The 13,899-nt window shown below is 50.1% G+C and overlaps 1 protein-coding gene across 1 annotated transcript in view; it reads right to left on the reverse strand.

The window, feature by feature from the left end:
• SOS1 (SOS Ras/Rac guanine nucleotide exchange factor 1) overlaps window positions 1-13,899 on the reverse strand; it is a 2,649,334-nt gene that overhangs the window by 2,110,664 nt on the left and 524,771 nt on the right. The gene's annotated exons all lie outside the window — the stretch shown is intronic.

The raw sequence follows: 13,899 nt of genomic DNA on the forward strand, positions 1-13,899 counted from the left end.
TGTACTTTGTTATTTATGTAGTGCTTTCGCCAAAGCACTGTACATAAGAAGAGGTACAATAAATTGAATATAATGACAATGAGGATAACATTATGGGGATTAGAGATTAGAAAGCAGATGATAGAAGAAAAGATTCAAGGCGAGGACGAAAGATAGCAAAAGGAGAAAGTGTGAATGTCAAGTGGGCGAGCATTCCAATGCTTAGGTGCCAGCAGCGAAAAAGAAAAAGCAACGAGATGCATTCAGAGATGCATTCAGTGGAGATTTGGGAACAGTGAGTAAGATTTGTACTTGCGAACTAAGAGGCCAGAGATGAATGTAGAAAGAAATGAGACCAAACAAGCAAGATACTGAGAAGCCAGGCCATGAGTGCATTTGAAAACAATACCGAGGAAATCGAAAAGTAATGGAGTCAAAGAAAAAACAGCAGACGGATCGAAGAGAGGAATGAAGGGAGGTGTGAGGCAGAAAAGAATACAAAGAGCAAAATTAAAAATGGATTGAGGGGGTTGTTTGGGAGAGGGTGGGGAGGAGTTGGGGGGTGAGGGTTGGTTTGTTAACTTGTTTATAAATGCCAATAAAAATTTCAATGAAAAAAAAAAATGGAGTGAAGATTGGGTCCGGCTATTGTATACCTCCCCCGTAGCAGCGGTGTCACGTCTCGGACCTTCACACTTGGAAGAGGCACACGGCAGGGATGCCCCTTCTCGCCTCTGCTTGTTGTTCTTGCGATAGAACCCCTAGCAATAAATACAGCTCAATGAAAGCCCAAACTGGGTGGGATTTAAATGCCTGTGGGGGGAGAAGATAGAGTATCGCTCTATGCGGACGACCTCTTAATATATATGAGCAATCCCAAGAACCCATGCCCAGTAGTGATGGGAATACTACAGGAATGACAGCAATTCTCTGGGCTCGAAAAAAACAGGCAAAAATCCATCCTACTCCCAATACAGGGTGAGACGACATGCCTCCCCCCGGGAGTGCCCATACACAGTGGCCGCAACAGACTTTAAATACTTGCCAATCCACTTAAGCCCACAACCCGCTCAATCTGACCCCTGTGATTAAAAAGTTTGCATCATACACCATACACTGGCAATCTCTCCCACTGACCCTACTGGGCAAGGATGCCCTGTTTAAGATGCTATCCCTGTCCAGATTTCTATACGTTCCGCAGAACGCCCCGCTCCCAATCCCAAAGAAGATCTTTACTGACATGGACTGATCCTTGAGGGGACTCCTGTGGGGAGGGGGGGGGGAGCAACCACGGCTGGCAATGAAGACATTACAACGATCCATGTGAGGGGGGGGGGGGGGAGAATCGGCTTACCCAACCTGCGCAGATACTATTGGACAGCTGAGCTGGGGTCTGTGAACGACTGGCTACACGGGGACCAAACTCTTCCGCTCATTGCTGAAGAGCCAAGAAGATTGAGAGGTAGGATACCCAGGCAAGCCCTCTACGGAGGGAAACGATACCTTGACACGCTACCTGGACCCATAGGGTGGGGCCGCCATTTGACCCTGGTGCAACCCATATGGTAGAATGTACTCTTAGGGGAAATACTGGAGGTGGGGTACCTGGAGAGCTAGGCGGCGGGTGGGATTGACACACTGGCAGATATCATAAAGGACGGGAGACCCCGGTCGTTTGGGGATTTACAGCTGGAATACGGCCTGGTAATAGGTGAGGGGTTCAGACACAGACAAATATCCCATGCTATTGCAGCCCAATTCCCCACCCCAGATGATATTCCAAACAGCTCCCTGCTCGAGGCAAACTTATTTACTACAAACATCCCAACCAACATTACATCCACCTTATATCAGGTTCTCGTGGCATTTGGGGCTTCAGAACTTATAAACCTGCAGAGGAAATGGGAACAAGACTTGGGTCGGATGGAGCCGGAGGAGTGGATAGAGGCGCTAATGTTCCCGAGGGAGGTGGGGATAGCAGCACGGTTGCAGCTGATACAATTTAAAATCCTCCATTGGGTATGACCCGCACAATGATCACCAGATGGGGTCGGAGTGACAATGATGCCTGTCTCAGATGCGGAAGGGACAGAGGTACCTTTTACCACACACTATGGGAATACCCACAAATCTGGACCTTCTGGGCCAAATGTACGGGGAAGCTGTCTACTATAATGAGAGCCCCGATCCCCCTGGAGCTGAAACTGGCAATACTGGGAATATGGGAGGACACAGACCTCAATAAACACGAGAAGACCTTTGTGGCAGTAGCCCTGGGTCTGGTCAAAAGACTGATTGCAGCTTCCTGGGGCTCAGCCGAATGGCCAAGTCTAAACCAGTGGTTGGCAGAAATGGATTGCTGCATGGCCTTGGAAAGAAGGGTCTACAGAGCTAGAGGATATCCCGGGAAATTCACGAGGATCTGGGGGAAATGGGAAGACCGGGTTTAGACAGTGGGAATAAGAGGAAGCCAGATCTCCAACAACCCCCCCACCACATACGCATATTACAGACGCCTCGGAATGCGACGCCATCGTGTCACCACAATTAATATGCATGAACTTAAATACACCTTGCGCAAACTGTAACTTGTTATGTGTTATGTACTGTATACTCTGTTAAAATAATAAACAGATTGGTTAAAAAATAAATTGAGTGAAGAGAAGCACGTTGAAGAGTGAGGAGACCAATAGGAGAGCTGAGCAGTAATGCAGAAGAGAGAAGTTTAGTAAAATGCAAGGATGAAAAAACAAGCTGTACGGCTGCTGTAGAGGTGAAAACGACAGGTACGTACCATATTAGTACATATGAGCGACAAAGAACCAGAAACAGAGCACAGAAATTCCCATCAGAACTAGAAAAAGGGATGAGGAAGGAGGCATGGAGATAAAAAGGGTGAAGTACTAATCATACAAAGTCATGAATTTGGGGTACTGGAATCTGTGCATGCCCATATTCGAGTTTAATCCATTGTGGAGGTTTATGTATAAAAAACCCACCTGGGCAGAATGGCTCATTCTGTCCTGACTATTTGGCATAAAACAGCTATATTATTTAGCCAAGGAGTGAAGTGATCATGACATGCTACAATTTCCTACTAGAGTACTCATAGTACATAGTCCCCTTTCCTCCATCCTTGTGGGTTGCCCCCAACCTGGGGACGGTACCAGAACCTTTTGCAGCGAGAAACTGAGTTTCCCCTTTACATTTAGGATCGTGCGCTATGGCGCGGCCTTCGCTGTGGGAAGGCCCCGCCGAGGCCCCGCCTTCCAGCGCCTCACCTCAGTCCCATTTGAACACAGACACTTGGATAGCTGGCTACTTTAAGTACACGTTAACCCTTGGCATACCAGCGGGGAAGGCGGGTGGGACGTATGGAAGAAAGGGGACTATGAGTACTCTATTCGTACGGTGAGTAACTTTAATTACTCATATGTCCCGTCCCCTTTCCTCCATTCTGGTGGGCGATTCCACCAAACAAGAACATAGGGTGGAGCTGTGTTAACCTGGCGCATATCTAGGACAAAGTAAAAAGGTTCTTCATTATCGCCTGACCAAACTCTGCATCGTGCCTGGAGATGGTGTCCAGTGAGTAATGATTACTTGCCAATGACATCTCAAGAAGCAGGTTTATGAAATACAACGGCCGTGGCCTTGGTTCTGACGCCCCTCAGGAACAGGTTTGCCGATGGCCGTGTATGCCTAGAGATGGGCTGAACCATCCAACGGGCGATGGACACTTGGAAGCCTGAGAGACGGTGCAGGAGCCCATGTCTCAGACTTTCGGAAGGATTTCGTCTGAGAGACATAAAACTTGAAGACCCTCTTGAGGTTCAAGGAATGCAGGGCACACTCAGCCTCCGACTGCGGGTTCGGGAAGAACACTGGCAGGCAGATCTCTTGATTCAGGTTGATGTAGAGTCCACCTTGGGCAACAAGTTTGGGCGAGTGCGGAAGAGGACCTTGTCGTTGTAAAACGTGGTGAAGGGTTCACATGAGGACAATGCCTGCAGCTCACTAAGCCTTCGTTCAGATGTGAGCGCCATCATTAAAACTGTCTTTAGTGCCACCTGTCTTTACTATCACCAAGCGGATGTCCACAGAGGCCAACAGCTCAAACAGCTTGCACTGCAAAGCTGCAACAACCATATTGGAGTTCCCAGACTGGGTGTAGCCTATGCACTAGCGAAAAAAAGCCTAGACAGCCCCTTAAAGTGGGCCTTAACCACCGGGTTGGTCGCAGAAAACACATGCCAAGGGGATTTCTTGTAAGCACCAATGGCTGCCAGATAAGTGCGGCATGTATCCACCTGAAATCCAGAACGAGCCAGGTGTGCTGAAAAAGCCAGTACGCCATCCAGGGGACAGGCGACAGGTTCCAGACCCTTGTCACTAGACTAATGGCCGAACCTAGTCCATTTACTCTTATACTGGGACCGAGTGGAGGGCCTGCTGAATGAGGTCCCAGTTGTAATCCGAAAATTGAACATGCTGAAGCCTCAGCTGATCAGGAACCAGGCTGCCAGCGGCAGCTTGGCCGGGTCCGGATGTTCAACTGCCCCACCCTGCTGCGTCAGGAATCCCCTGCTGGAGATCAGAAGCTGGACGGGACCCTGGGAGCACAACTGCAGCATATATGAAAAACCCGGTCTTGAAGGCCAGTGGGGGGCAATCAGTGTGAGGCTGCATCCCACGCAAAGCCCAAAACTTGCGGAGGGTCTGTAGGAGCGGATCGGTGGGTGGGAACGCATAACACCTGCGGCCGCTCCAACAGATCTGGAAGGCATCTCCGAGAGACCCCCAACTCGTTGAGCCCATGAAGCAAACTGGGGGCACTTGGAATTCAGAGGCGATGCAAACAAATCCAGATCCACGACCCTCCCCTCCACCCCCCCCCAAAACACTGGAACAGGGGCAACAAGGAGTCTGTGTGCAACTCCCACTCACAGGTGTTGAAACCCAGACCGCTCAGCTAGTACGCTTCTGCATTGCTGTCCCCCGGGAGGTAGACTAATGAAATCCAAACTCCCTCTGTCGCGAACCATTCCCAGATCGATACTGCCTCCATACAGAGGAGGGGAGTGGAAGGGGGTGGTGGTTCTGCTTGTTCAGGTAAAACATAGTAAAATTGTCTGTGCTGACCACAACCGACTTGTCCCTGAGGGGCAAAAACACCTTGAGGGCCAGGCCCACTGCCCTGAGCTCGAGCAGATTGATTTGCAGGAGGTCTTCCGTCCTGGACCATACACCATGAATCGCGTAGCCCTCTAGAGTAGGCCCCCAGCCCTAAAGGAGTCCTTTGTCATCACCAGGGTAGGCTCCGGTCGGGTGAAAAAGGCTTACTGCAACATTGCCATCCATCAGCAACCAGCAAAGATCGGGACAGAAGCCTCTCGGGCGTAGGAAAAACCCTGCTGAACGGTCAACGCACCCATAGGAAAACCTGTTCCTGAGAGGGGCATAACTGACTGCATCTGGTTGAGGGAGAACACCAGCTGATGAAGGAGATCTGCCAATCTCTGGCAGGCGTGTACCACCTCTTTGGGTGTCACCGCCCTCACCGGCCAGTCATCCAAATCAGGATACAGACAATGGCTCTCCAAGCAGAGAAGACCCGTCACTGCGTTCATTAACTTTGTGAAGACACAAGGAGCTGATTTCTTGCCAAAGGGCAGCACCTTGTACTGAAAGTGGTACGACATAATCATGAACAAACGCAGTTGGTAGATGGGAACATGCATGTACGCATCATTGAGGTCCAGGGAACCCATCCAGGCCCTTGCACACAGAGACATAGCTATGTGCGTGGGAGTAATCATCTTTAAGCGTTCCAACGGTAAAGACAGATTTAGAAATAACAGGTCCAGGCCAACCCTCAGGCCAGCCTGGCTTGGCTATTCTTAAGCACCACAAAAATCCTGGAATAGCACCCAGAGCCCCTCTCTACAAGAGGAACCGATTTTATCGCCTGCATCTCCAAGAGTGAAAGGACCTCCCGTAAAAGAGCTGGCGACCTGATCTGACGAAGAGGAGGAGAGGACGGTAGAGGCAATGGAAGAGGAAGACTGAAGCCCATGGAGACCATGGATAGGATCCAGGGGTTGCTGAAAAGACGCTTCCAAGTGTCCTGGAACAGAGCCAAACAGTCCCCCACAGGAGAATGGTGTTCCCGGACCTTGATGTTACTGCTTCTTGGTGTCAGAGGCGGGATCAGAGGAGGGGGAGCTGAAAGACCTGCGCAACGTCTTCTGCTGCTTTCTCCTGTTGTCGATGGGCGACCTGTCAGGCTTCCGTCTACCGGGGTCCCGGAACCCATTGAAGCCAGAGAAGGTGCAGGGCTTCAACTCGGTCCTGCCCTGGGACTGAGCGAAGGATTTCTGACTAGGTTTTGTCAGGATGGCCAAGGACTTGGCGGTTTGAGTGGAGGTTTTCTTTGCCAACTCGTCATCGGGTGACGAATGAAAAAGGTCCAAGCCCTCCAAGGGCAGATCCAGGATCTGTTCCTGCATGTCAGATGAAAACTTAGTGGCGTGCATCCACGCCGTCCTTCTCATCTAGGCCCAAAAGCACAGCCCTCTGCTGGCTGTGTCGATGGGAGAGATCGAAGACTCCATGAGGTCCTGTGCAATGGCCCGGCATCTGCCAGCCCGGCCTTGTAGGACGCATGCTTGTCTGAAGGGAGTTAAGGCAGAAATTCCCTGAGCTCCTGCCACAGCTTCTGGTTATCCGCGGCCAAGAGGGCGTTTGCATTGGTCTGCCACAGATGCAGTCCTTAGGTGGATTAACAGTGCTTTCCTAAAGACGCAAGACCTTGGAGAGGCACTGGAGGTGGCTCCCATGGAGGAAGACGTAGATGAAGACTATGGTTTAGAATACAAGGAGGTCACAGCCACTACTGAGGAATGTGGCTTCAAAGGCGATGAGGATTGGCTACCCGTCTGTCAGCCTAAACCTGCTGTCCAACTTCTAGTTCATCTGGGCGTTGGCCCATGGGCTTCTCCGAGCCCTTTCACGCCACCTGCTCAATATCCTTCTGAAGATGCCAAACCAGATCGTGGTGCGTTTCCCCAAGAACGCTGCTAGCACTCCCTTCTCCTGGGGTGCTTCCTCGGGCAGAGGGGACCCCCCCCTCTCTCAAGTACTCTGCCAGACCCCAAAGGAGGACAAGAAAGGCCTTAATGGATGCAGAGGATTCATCGTCCTGTGTGTCATCGTCCTCATACCCCCCTTTTTTCACAGACCGAGGAATCTGGGCACTGGGACACAGGTGCCAGCAGGGTCCCCTTAGGTCTGGAGCCACAGACCGGTCCAACGGCTGTTGAGGGGAAGGCGTTGGTGGTACAGGAGGTGGTGGAGGGTTCAGAACAACCATTAGGGCCAGGACTGTGGGAGGAACCAGCACTGGAACCGGCAGCGCTGGAGGAACAGGAGTACCACCCAGAGGAGGGGGACAGGGCAGTGACACCTGCGGACTGACCCCCGTCACAATGTCCTTCAGGAGCCCCTTCATCTAAGGGGAATGCATGAGGAAGAGGAAGCGCTTGAAGTGGTCCTCACAAGTCGCCAGGTCTCTAGGCGCCCAGCCTTCCGAGGAGCTGGGCCTCCGCTCCTGGTCAAAGTGATGAGGCGCCTGGTGCGTGTAGTCATAGGAAAATGATGGGTAGATGTATCCCTGAGGATACCAGAAGCCTACACCATAGGATCTGCTGCCGCCTCCAGAGGGAAGGGGGCTGGGATAATCTTGCACAGCCCATTCGATGGGCGAAAGCACTGGTGGGCCCTGAGTTGGATCCAAGATGGCCACCAGCCTGGCAGGCTCTGCCACGTTCCACTCCACCATTTTGAAGCTTTGAACCATGCCCTGGGTGGCAGGGCGCGGAGGCCCTGAGCCAAAAGAGGCCTCAGACGAAAGGAGCATACAGCTTGGGTCTTGCACCCGAAACATAGGCATCAACGTCAGAGATCCCTCTGATAGGCACAGAGCCCTCAGCCAGATGGCTGGTAGTCGAAATGTCCTGACTCACGACCTCGGAGCGAGCTCCAGTATGCTGGACGCCCTCGGCACCTGTGCCGGTAGCCGTGTTGGATCTAGCCAAGGACAAACTTTTAGAGGTGGCATTCGACGATCCCTTACCCTCCCTTCCCCCCTCCCCCCGGGGTAGAAGACGACTAACTTGATCGCCCTTCCGAGGACAGCCTGGTATTGGCCCCTGGCCCCCAGACCCCCGAGGTTGGGTGTCGGTGGACTTATAGGCATCGGGCCTGTCAAAACCTGAATTCGAGGAACCTGATCCGCGAGAACCCCGGGGAAGGAGTCGCTGTGCTGTGGCGCCGTGCTGAAAAGAGGGCCTACCTCGTCTTGATGAGAGGTCCTGGAGGAAAAGTCCTTAAGGTATGGCAGAAGTGTAGTGTTAAATATCTCCCTCCACTGTGACAAAAGATTCTTCAATGTCCTGGGACCGAGAGCGCTGCAAGCCGAACATGCGTCATAGCGGTGGTCAGGCCCCAAACACTCAAGTGCATGGGGGTCCGAGGCCAGGAACAAGCGATCGCATGAGGCACATCTCACGACTCCTTCTGCAGCCGACATGCACCGGGGAGGCGTGGCACCAAAGTGAAATCAAAGAAGATTGAAAAACTAAACGGGAAGAAAGCGGAAAGCTAAGAAAGTCTCTGCGCTGGCTGCCAGGTCTGACATCATCCATGTGGAAAAAGTGACTGAGGTGTGGCGCCGAAGGGAGGGGCCTCGGCGGAGCATGGCCACACCCCTGCGCCCTATACTAAATTTATAGAGGAAGCTAATTGTTTCACTGCCAAAGGTTCCAGTACCGTCCCCAGGTTAAGGGACGCCCACAAATATGGAGGAAAGGGGACAGGACGTATGAGTAGATATTGTTTACGTCTGAAAGTAAAGGGCACATTATGAACATAAATGTTATGAGGTATCGGGATAGAAAGTAAGACTTGCTGAGCAGTGAATAAAAACAAGCAGCTTCTGCGTATTGGCATCACACAGAAAGCATATCAGAAAACTAAATTCCACATGCAATGCAAACTATAACATTTGTCTATTAGATATGTCCTGTTTACTTTAAACATCTTCTAGATGTGACATAATTCTAATTTCCCAAGACTACACTGTTCATGTGACATAGGTATGTTTGTAATAGCACCAGCCCACCTGAGGGAGTCAAAAGTAGCTTCTAGCAGCTTAACCAGATTAAACAGTTGTCACCGTGTTTAACATAATATAGATGGAATGTCATATTTATACTGTGCGACACACAAACATACCCATAAATTTGTGTTTTTTTTTTAAAAGAGACATTGAGGATTCAATGCAAACAACAAAACACCAGAAATTGGCCAGTTCAAGCTCCTAGAGTAACCATCCCTTCACCACAGTCATGCATTGCCAATGCAAAACATGTCATCAAAGATTACAGCACAATATCAATAAAACTCATGACATCACAACACAGATATACGCACACACAAAGAACAATGTAATGCAGATTTAGCATGCTCTCCGTAGTCAGGCCATAACAAGGGGAATCTACAAAATTGTAGTGCATGAAAGAGGAGCATATTAAAGAGGTAGTATTCATAAGTTGTCTACAAGTCTGCTGTAAAATAATGCAATAGAAGGAATGTGTTACTTGCATGCAGTTCCATTTCTCCAGAATTTTTATCTTTCATATGTTTCACATGCTGTTAGAATAGTCCCAGTTGGTGGGCTGAGAACACTAACATTACGTAGTTTAATAGAAACCAGAAACTGCATTCACTTTAGTATTCTCAGAGTAATTTTGGGCCATTTACTCTGTAGTGTGAAGGGTTAGTGATGAGAGGCAGATAAAAAGCTTGTTAATATTCACAGTCAGACATTTTATTTAACAAGAAAATTGGTTGGAATAACGCCTATCCAGCCCTATTCTAAAGAAAGAGGTTCCCTGCCTAGGAAACTAAAACTAAGAATCACATGTGTCACATACTTAGTAATTTAGAAACCATCCTTGGGTCCAAAACATTCTAAACCTACCCTCACACTAGAAAAACAATTAAGGGTGCAAGGAAATGTCTCAGACGTATGTTCAGTGTAAGGTGTTCATAATCAAAATAAAGATGAATCCAAAAAGGGTTTTCCAAGGAGAAACCTTTGGATCGAGAGGATGGTTCCCTTCCCCTGGATTGTTAGATAAAATGGCAAAGCGTCTCTTTTAAACAGTTTCTTTGTATCCGATAATTCCTTGAGACTTACACTGGATTCGGAAGGTTCTTGTTCAACCTATACATTCCATAATATTCAACAAGGTCTTTGTAGCAAAAGTTTATCACTTGAACCACAATTATTTTATATTGGATTCACAAGGTTCTTGTTCTGTAAACTTAAAGGATTGGCTGGTGTACTGCTCTTCCAGAGATCATTGTAAGGGCTTTTTAAACTTTCCGATATACTCCAAGGCCAGGTATTCTTCCAAAATGTTATAGAGTCTTCATACAACTTCAAAAGCCTAGTGCATTTACATGCCACTTCTTATTTCGTATTCTTTTCAGATTCCCTGGCATACCTCCCCTGCCAGGTATTTTGTATCACTGAAACTTTCTTTTACAACTCTGGTGGATTGCCTGGTTTACTCTGCCAGGAATTCTCTGTGGGCTCTTCAGATCCCCTGGTATACTCCCCTGCCAGGTATCTTGACACAATGTTAAAGCATTTGCACAACGTTGGTGGATTGCAAGGAAACCTGCTCTGGGGTTTTACAGATCCCCTGGTATACTTCCCTGCCAGGGACCTTCCCCCCCCAAATATCAGCTCCTTGGTATCTTCTCTTTGTTTCACTGTCCTTTTCAATATACCACATCAGCATCTACTTTGTTATGTTCATTGTATTTACTTAGGGTAATGCTCTACCCCACAATGACATCTCATGCCAAGGTATTTGTTCAATTTTCATTGTTGCACTTTCTCTCGTCATTATTCAAATAATCTTCCTTTCAAGCACCAATTTAACATTCAGTTTTGTCTGTTTAAATTGCCTTTGAGCATTGTCCGTAATACTAATCTCACATACTTCATACACTTGATTACATGGGTGTTGATCTGCCCCGAGTTCCTCAATGGCCCTGGGCAGACTCACCAGTTGTTTCCTCACTAGGTTGGCTTCTAACATGATGCAGACGTCTCCCCAGTGTTTCCTGCGGCTCTATGTTCACTCGCCGGTTTCCCTCTGTGATCTGGAACGGAGAATGCTGTTTCCCAGCACGACAATACCTCCAGGAGCTCCTCAGGTCAAGAGTCTTGGTGCTCCCACAGTCCTTCGGGTATGTCTGCTGCATCTCTGCCTCTTTCACTCCACGTCGTGCCGGTATGTGTGACTCGCATTCGCGAGCCGCCGCACGGATGTGCCCGTCTTTTCTGTCGGCTTTCTCCTGCACAGTCTTCTCCCGTACTGCATTGCTTGATATTACGGATGCATTTATAAAAGGTCCCGGGCACTTTAGTTTCAACAGAACAAGTCTGCACATCAGTCTTTGGGCTTGGCTTGGTTTGCATCAACTCTTCTCTCCTCTTAGTATCAGTACTTGAGGCTTCATGGTAGTTGGAGTCCATAGATGTAATTGGATTTCTAAACTCATTTTGTCCAAGAATCCCACAAAGAAATGTCACAAACAAAAGATGTTTGAGATATGCATGAGGTTTGGTCTGGAGTGACAGAAAGGACAGGGTTTCTCATTATTACAATAAGGGGGACTTGTTGGGTGACAAGTCATCAAGAACTCTGGTATAATAGGGTCTTCATCAGGGACAAGGAACAAGTTACTTACCTGTAACTGTTGTTCTCCAGCATGGGTCTGGCATGGATTCACATGCTCATGAATATTCCCCGTCGTCAGGCTGGGAATCCTCGGTAAAGAAAAAACCAGTATCAGTTTCGTTTCTGATCTGTCTTTCGTAGTAATAACCAATCACTGGTCTCTGCGTCATACTGACCACAGCCAATGACTGCCCTCTACCTAAGCACCGCCTCTGGCAGCCATCTTCAGATTTGGAAGCACGTGAAGTGGCAATATGACCAAGTGAAGAGCAGCAGAGGGGTAGGCGGGAGGGTTCGCATGTGAATCCATGCCAGACCCATGCTGGAGAACAACAGTTACAGGTAAGTAACTTGTTCCTTCTCCAGCATGGGGTCTGGCATGGATTCACATGCTCATGAATAAAGAATACATAGCAGTACACACATGCACAACCACGGGAGGTGGCAAAGGCTCAACATTAAGCATTGCATCAAACTCAACATCAAGCAATCTTACCTCCTCACCAGGCTCACCTCAGGCGAACAGGTTGCGCAGCACTGCTTGGCCGACCCTGGACTCCTCCCTGGAATCCCGATCGACGCAGTAGAATTTCGTGAAGGTGTGCGTCGACCTCCACGTAGCAGCCCTGCATATGTCCAGCAGGGGCACACCAGAAAGGAACGCCGTGGTAGCTGCGATCGCTCTGGTGGAATGGGCTCTCGGACGGCCAGGCAGCGGTCGGTTTGCCAACCGGTGACAGTACATGATACAGCCGGAGAGCCATCTGGAAATGGAAGCCTTCGAGAGAGCCTTCCCCTGATTGACAGGTCCAAAGTTCACAAAGAGTTGTGACGTCTTCCGAAAACACTTCGTGCGGTCCACGTAGAACTTCAGCGCTCTAGCCACATCCAGCGAGTGCAAAGTCCTCTCAGCCGGCGACGAAGGCGACGGGAAGAACACAGGCAACACCAAGGGTTCGTTGAGATGGAAGTCCGACGGTACCTTGGGCATGAAGGAGGGGTGCATCCTGAGCACTACCCTCGTGTCGTGAAAAGTCAAGTACGGGGCCTTGCAGGAAAGGGCCTGGATCTCTCCCACCCGTCGTGCGGAGGCGATGGCCACAAGAAACGCTGTTTTCCACGACAGAAACTTCAACGGGGCCGAGTGCAGAGGCTCGAACGGAGGTCCCATGAGCTTGGTCAGCACCACATTGAGCTCCCACGCCGGGGCCGGCGCCTTCACCGGCGGGAACGATCTGAACAGTCCCTTCATGAACTCTTTCACCAGACGAGACCACAAGGACGTCCGGCCCGTGGTTCTGGTTTATCGGGAGATCGCAGCAAGATGAATCTTGATGGACGCGTGTGCCAGTCCAGCTTTGGCCAGCGTCAGCAGGTACAGCAGTACCTGGGGAGCCGTAATCCGTAGAGGGTTAATCTTCTGTGCGTGGCACCAGACAGAGAACCTCTTCCATTTGTGTCCGTAGCATTTAAGAGTCGAGGACGCCCTGGCCTTTGCAAGAACCTCTCTGCAGTCGGCCGGTATGTCGTATCCTCCAAACTCTAGCACTGCAGGAGCCAGGCCTGCAAGTTCAGCGATTTCGGGTCGTGGTGGAGGATGGCGCCTCCTTCCCTGGAGAGTAGATCCGCGTCCACCGGCAGCTTGATTGGCCGCCACCGGTGCAAGGCACTTGGTGAATACCCTGGGTGCCGACCGTAGTCCGAAGGGGAGGGCTTTGAACTGGTAGTGACGCCCTTGGACCACAAACCTGAGGAATTTTCGGTGCCCCTTTAGGATGGGAATATGGAAGTAGGCATCCTCCAAATCCAACGACGACAGGAAGTCTCCTTCCTCCAGCTGCCCCAGGACGTGCTGGAGGGTGACCATCCGGAACTTCTGCGCCTTGATGAACTTGTTCAGACGTCGCAGGTCTAGGATGGGGCGCCATCCTCCCGTCTTCTTCTTCACGAGGAAGTATCTCGAGTAAACTCCGGAGCCCCGAAGCCTCTTTGGGACGAGTTCGATGACGCCCTTCCTGAGCATCGCCTTTACCTCCAGGAGAAGCTGAGGGACGTGAAGCTCTTTCCTGGCCACGGGGGGGGACGCCCGGGCACCTTCTTT

Source organism: Ambystoma mexicanum, chromosome 4p (assembly GCF_040938575.1).
Source record: "Ambystoma mexicanum isolate Mex_15411 chromosome 4p, UKY_AmexF1_1, whole genome shotgun sequence".
NCBI lineage: Eukaryota > Metazoa > Chordata > Amphibia > Caudata > Ambystomatidae > Ambystoma > Ambystoma mexicanum.